The sequence below is a fragment of the Octopus sinensis genome, linkage group LG15 (assembly GCF_006345805.1).
Source record: "Octopus sinensis linkage group LG15, ASM634580v1, whole genome shotgun sequence".
Classification (NCBI taxonomy): domain Eukaryota; kingdom Metazoa; phylum Mollusca; class Cephalopoda; order Octopoda; family Octopodidae; genus Octopus; species Octopus sinensis.
The window spans coordinates 62,099,121-62,105,597 of NC_043011.1; the positions used below are offsets into that span (position 1 = coordinate 62,099,121).

At 41.5% G+C, this 6,477-nt stretch overlaps 1 protein-coding gene across 6 annotated transcripts in view; it reads left to right on the forward strand.

Annotated features, from left to right (window-relative positions):
* Positions 1-6,477, forward strand: part of LOC115219741 (histamine H2 receptor-like) — a 192,131-nt gene that overhangs the window by 132,263 nt on the left and 53,391 nt on the right. Inside the window, exon 1 of one of the 6 annotated variants that reach the window (XM_036509796.1) lies at positions 387-546. The exons of the other annotated variants lie outside the window; for them this stretch is intronic. The gene's annotated coding sequence lies outside the window, so the exon portion shown is untranslated. Of the gene's footprint in view, positions 1-386; positions 547-6,477 lie in introns of those variants that run through there. 6 annotated transcript variants of the gene reach the window in all.

Sequence of the window (6,477 nt, forward strand, 5' to 3'; positions counted from 1 at the left end):
TTCTTGATTCCACTTTAATTCTAAACTTTGCTGTTGTCGTTGTTGTTCCTCTTGTTTCCTTTCGCTATTGTTTCGTGGTTAAATACTGAGATGTTGCGGCGTGGGTCTCAGCCGTTTTCTCTCTTCCACTTTATCTACTTCCCTTAACACTCGATCGCGTCCGCCTATCTGACCTCTACCATCTTTGAACGACTTTACAAGAGGTTTTCAGCTCATTGAAACACTATGAAGCACTTAGCTGTGCATATATCCTTCCTCTTCTTCCTTTATCTTTTGACAGTCACGTAGCATTTGAGGTAGATTTCACCACTATTTCTAGCACCATGCATGACCACATTGAGATCCACTCATTGTCTCTCTCTCTCATAACTGTATCTGAGTAAACGAACTGTATTACGATCTATATTAGAACATCGTTAATTATAGATCGTTCTGTTAATCCGCTAAATCAGAACCGAACCAAATCTTAGATGACAATGTATTTAAAGAACTCTTGAACATTATGCATATGAATTCTGTATACCAGTCTCTCTCATTAACATATTGGTAAGTCAATATTCTTCATTTGTTGATTGATTCTACTGTTTATTTAATTGGCATCATTTGTACTTAAATGAATATAAACCAAAACTAGAAATGTCAGATGTCTTTTATTTAGTTTATTAACCGTATTTAAACCAGTCAGATGTTTTTTTTAACCATATTTAAACCATCCAAATCTGGCTCAAATATTCTACGTTTTGCATTCAAACTGGCCCTATTGACCCTCACACACCTAACCTACACTAACATTCCAAAAATATGCAATCATATCATCAAAACTTCTAAACTATAACAGAGCGAATGATTAATTCAACTCAATTGAAATCAAAAAGTATTACATTTAATGGAATAATCTAAACATTTAAAAGATTATTCCAGTGTTTACCAAAGTTTTCTCAATCGAATATCACCATTTGATGATTGGCTGAATCTGCCAGCATCCGTTTCTTAAATCTGTTGTGGTGATACTGAGAGGCAGGTATAGGTTAGTTTCAATTATTTACTTTTTCTAGCCCAACCTTCGCATCCCTGAAGTGAATTTTAGCACATCAGGCTGGGAGACACTGTTCAGAGTTAAAGTTTGAAAATCTGAAGAATAGATGGAGATTACAAACGTTTGGAAAAGATAAGTCAGTGAGAGGTTAGATGGAAACTAAAAGAAGCCCATCGTAATGTGTGTGTGTGTATAAGAAGCTTGTCCTGTATATGCATATATTTATATCTAAAGCTCATTCTATATATACATATATATATATATATATATATATATGAAGATAGTTGTGTGAAAAAGTGCCACACCCTAGCGGTTGAGGGAACCTGTGGAAGAGGCAGACCCAGGAAAACCTGGGACGAGGTGGTGAAGCACGACCTTCGAACTTTAGGTCTCACTGAGGAAATGACTAGAGACCGAGACCTCTGGAAGTGTGCTGTGCGCGAGAAGACCCGGCAGGACAAGTGAGTCCACAACCCGTGGCCTTCTACATGGGATGGAGCCAGCCTACGTATGCATACCTTCCCTTCTTGGGACACAAAACTCTACGTGTTGAGGCAAGTGAGGATCAGAATCGAAATCGATCAATGGAAATTGCGGATGTGCTACCAGTGCCGGTGGCATGTAGAAACTCTGCTTGTGAAGACCCATTGAGGCAAGTGAGGATCAGAATCGAAATCGATCAATGGAAATTGCAGATGTGTTACCAGTGCCGGTGGCATGTAAGAGAACTTTCCGTTTCGCGACCGTTGCCAGCACCGCCCCGTTTCGTGTCCGTTGCCAGCCTCGCCTGGCCCTCATGCCGGTGGCACATAAAAAGCACCATCCGTTCGTGGCCGTTTGCCAGCTCTGTCTGGCACCAGTGCGGGTGGCACGTAAAAAGCACCCACTACACTCACGGAGTGGTTGGCGTTAGGAAGGGCATCCAGCCGTAGAAACACTGCCAGATTTGACTGGGCCTGATGAAGCCTTCTGGCTTCACAGACCCCAGTAGAACCGTCCAACCCATGCTAGCATGGAAAACGGACGCTAAATGATGATGATGATGATGATGATGATATATATATATATATATATATATCATCATCACCCTCATCATCATCATCGTTAAACATCCGTTTTTCTGTGCTAGCACAGGTTGGACGGTTCGACCAGTGTCTGGGAAGCCAGGAGGCTGCACCAGGCTCCAGTCTGATCTAGTAGTGTTTCTACAGCTGGATGCCCTACCTAATGCCAACCACTCCGTGAGTGTAGTGGGTGCTTTTTACGTGCCACCGGCACAGGTGCCAGGGGAGGCTGGCAGAGGCCACGATCGGTTGGTGCTTTTTACGTGCCACCAGCACATATATATACATATATACAAAGTGGTGCTTTCAATTTTTGTCGACCAGATCCGCTCATAGGTCTTTGGTCAGACCAGGGCTATAGTAGAAGGCACTTACCTAAAGTGCCACACAGTGGAATTGAACCTGAAAGTATGTGGATGGGAAACAAGCTTCTTACCACACAGCCACATCTGCACCTATAAGCATATACATGCATTTATATATAACAATATATATATATATATATATATATATATATACATGTGCGCTTATGTGAACACTGTGGACTTTCTTTTCCCTTTACTTTTACTCCCTCTCCTCACTTAGCGGTCATTCAAATAGCTCTTTTGTCTTAATAACGGTCAATCACACAGTAATTTCCCTTTGTATAACGGTCATTTTCATAGCATTTTTTCCAATGGCTGGATAAATGAAGAGATGGCAGCATGGATTTCCATCCCGGCATCCGAAACTCGAATAATTGTCACATATTACAGTTTCAGATAAATTCCTATTTACATAATATCGAGGTCTCTTTCTTTCTTTTGTTGTCTTACCATTTTTATCAATATATATATACTGGGTATGATGGGTAAATTGTTGCCATTTTATATTTCTTATTTCCTGCATACACATTGTTTGTTTTGTTTTTGATTTTGTTGACTACATAGTACAGTAGGGTCAGTTGGGCACTGCCTATACGAAAAACAGTACCATGACACAATTCACTCTGCCAGAAATTTGGAAATGACCATGCTGTATTGCTTGGCTTTCATGCCTAAAGCTCCAACACGAGCATTTCAGAGTGTTTGGGTGTCAATCTGAGCACACATGCCAAGAGTGATAGAAATCTAAAATCCAGTTTGGAGTGATCCCTAGTGATGGTGACTTTATGCCTCCATTCATCTTCCCACAAGGCCTCTGACTCAACACGGCGGCCTGGATCAAGTGCCTCGATGAGGTAGTGCTGCCCTGGGTCAAGAGGGTGGCTGCTGGAACACCCTGTGTCTGGCAACAGGACTCTGCACCATGCCACACAAGAAGGAGAACCCAGTCATGGCTGTCAGACAATTTCTGTAACCACATCACCCCTAACATCTGGCCACCTAACTCCCCAGACTGCAACCCCCTTGATTATTATGTGTGGGAAGCAGTTGAGTGAGAGACCAGAAAAACTCTTTGTAATACCAAAGATAAACTGAAGGCAAGGATTATGGCAGCATTCACCAACTTAAACAAGGAGACCGTCCAGAAGAGTTGCAGGAGATTCCAAAGTCGTCTGGAGACCATGGTTGAAGCCAATGGCGATTTTATTGAATAAAATTACTCTTTAGTATTTCAAGCTATTTTTATGTAAATTTGGTAAATTTATCTGTTAAAATGAGATGTTAGTGTTAATTTCATTTTAGCGTAATTTAGACGACTGTTTATTCACCACATCCTGTACATATATATATGTATGTATGTATGTATGTATGTATGTATGTATGTATGTATGTATTTGTGTGTGTGTGTGTGATCTTATGAATGTATGAGAGAGATGGGTGAAGATTCTGTGTTTGCATGTGTGTATGAATATATTCGTTGGATGAATGTTTGTATGTATGTAATATATATGTGTGCACATATTTTTCTCTTTCGATATATAGACTAAGATGCGTATTAAACTGTAAATGTCTGCTGTTTCTTCCCATATCAACAAACATCTACAGTTATGGACCAGGTGTCACTAATGATAATAAAAGTATTGTTTGTTGCAAGGGTGACAGATGCGAGGAGAATGGAAGATTAAATTTTGGGCGTTTTCCACAGAGTTATGGGTGAGTGGTTAGAGTGTCAGACTCACAATCATGAGGTAGTGAGTTCAATTCCCAGACCGGACTGCGTGTTGTGCTCTTGAGCAAGACACTCTATTTCACATTGCTCCAGTTCTCTTAGTTGCAGAAATGAGTCACGACATCACTGGTGCCAAGCTGTGTCAGCCCCTTTTGCTTTTCCCTTGGATAATATTGGTGGCATGGAGAAGGGAGGCCAGTATGTATGGGTGCCTGCTGTCTCTTCCATAAACAACCTTGACCAGACTTTTGCCTTGGGGGGGAACTTTATAGGTATAATCCCATGGTCATTCTTGATCGAAAGGGGTCTAAGATACAAAAAAAAAAGTGTATAACTATTGTAAGTATCCTGCTATTAATACCAAAATGGATATGGGTGGGAGAACAGCGACACAGGATCAATCAAAGGGCTCTACTGATTCAGGAAAATGCCTAGTGCCCTCTCACTGCTGGTTTTCTCAGGCCTGTAGGGATTTCCCGAGATTAGGCCTCTTTTAATGCACCATTCTTGTAATACTCATCCACATCATCTCATCATCATTTAGTTTCTGTTTTCCTTCCTTGCATGGAAAGAATTTGTTATGGCGAATTTTTCTAAGACCAGATGTCCCTTCCTGTTGCCAGCCTTTACCTATCTTTCAAGCATGCCTCCATTCATCTTCCCAAGAGGCCTACATCAAGTGCTAGGAGGACGTAGTGGTGCCCTGAGCCAAGAGGGAGGCTACTGGAAGATCCTGTCAGAAGAACCCAGTCGTGGCTGTCAGACAATTTCTTTGACCACATCACCCCTAACATTTGGGGACCTAACTCCCCAGACTGCATCCCCTTTGATTATAATGTCTGGAGCACAGTTGAGCGAGAGTCTAACAAAACTCTTTGTAACACCAAAGATGAAATGAAGGCAAGAATTATGCCGGCATTTGCCATCTTATATATATCATCAACATGATCATCATGATCGTTTAACATCTGCTTTCCATGTTGGCATAGATTGGCTGGTTTGACTGAGGACTGGCAAGCCAGAAGGCTGCACCAGGCTCCAGTCTGATCTGGCAAGACTTCTACAACTGGATGCCCTTCTTAACACCAGACACTCCGAGAGTGTAGTGGGTGCTTTTTATGTGCACAGGTGCCAGTCAGGTGGCACTGGCATCAGCCACGACTACAATTTCACTTGACTCAACAGGTCTTCTCAAGCACAGGATATTGCCCGACGATTGAAGCGTACTTCTGAACAGGCCATTTATGTGACATTGGCATCAGCCATGGCTACGATCTCACTTGGCTCGCTGGGTCTTCTCAAGGACAGCATATCTCCAAATGTATATATGTATATATATGTGTGTATGTGTGTGTATGTGTGTGTTGGTTTGTATTTATGCACAAGTTTGTTTTGTGGAGAGTGGGAGTGACTTGTGGTTGATGTGGAATGACATGTGGGTCTCTCGCAGCCCTTAGGACCCATATGAGACATCTTCAATGATGAGGCAACCCGATTTGAGATCTTTCTTACTTAGAATGAAATGGAGTCTCGGTAGTGGTCCTTACTCAGAGATGAACCAACTACCACCACGCTTGTATTTCATGTATCATTCTCATCACCACCACCACCATCATCATCATCATTGTTATTACTACTAAAATCATCACCACTGCCACCACCACTACCATAACCATCATTATCACCGCCACCATCGCCAGCAGTAATTGTATATTTATTACTCCATACTCTCCTTACATAATTACTTAATTATGTAATTAAACATGGTTAAACATATCTCTTGATCCTTCATGTTCCATATATTTGTTTTGGCTTCTGTTTTTTCTTTTATTTTTTGTTTTATTTCCAAAAGTTTGCTGTTGCTTACACTCACCCCCACCCCACCCGACCCCCACTTGTTGCAGTTTAAATTCTTTCCTTCCTTTCCCTCCTCTTTGTCGTCTTTCTCATCCTCTTCTCCCTTTCCATCATTATCAGTGATCACCATCATCATCATCAGCTTCATCATTGACATTCTCATCATTCCCCTCTTCTTCATCGCCATCAGCCTCACCAATCAAAGACTGGGGGTTGATTTAATCAACTAACCCCTGTCCCTTAAATCTGAAGCCTTGTATTTATAACAGAAACAATTGTTATATTATTATTGTCGTTGTTGTTGTTAATGTTTTGCCATTATTGTTGTTGTTGGGCTCCACACCAGTTCCTACTGAGCAAACCTATAATTCCTCAAAGTAGCAAATCTACCCTTGTCTACGATGGAGGCATAAAGTGAGGGAGGGA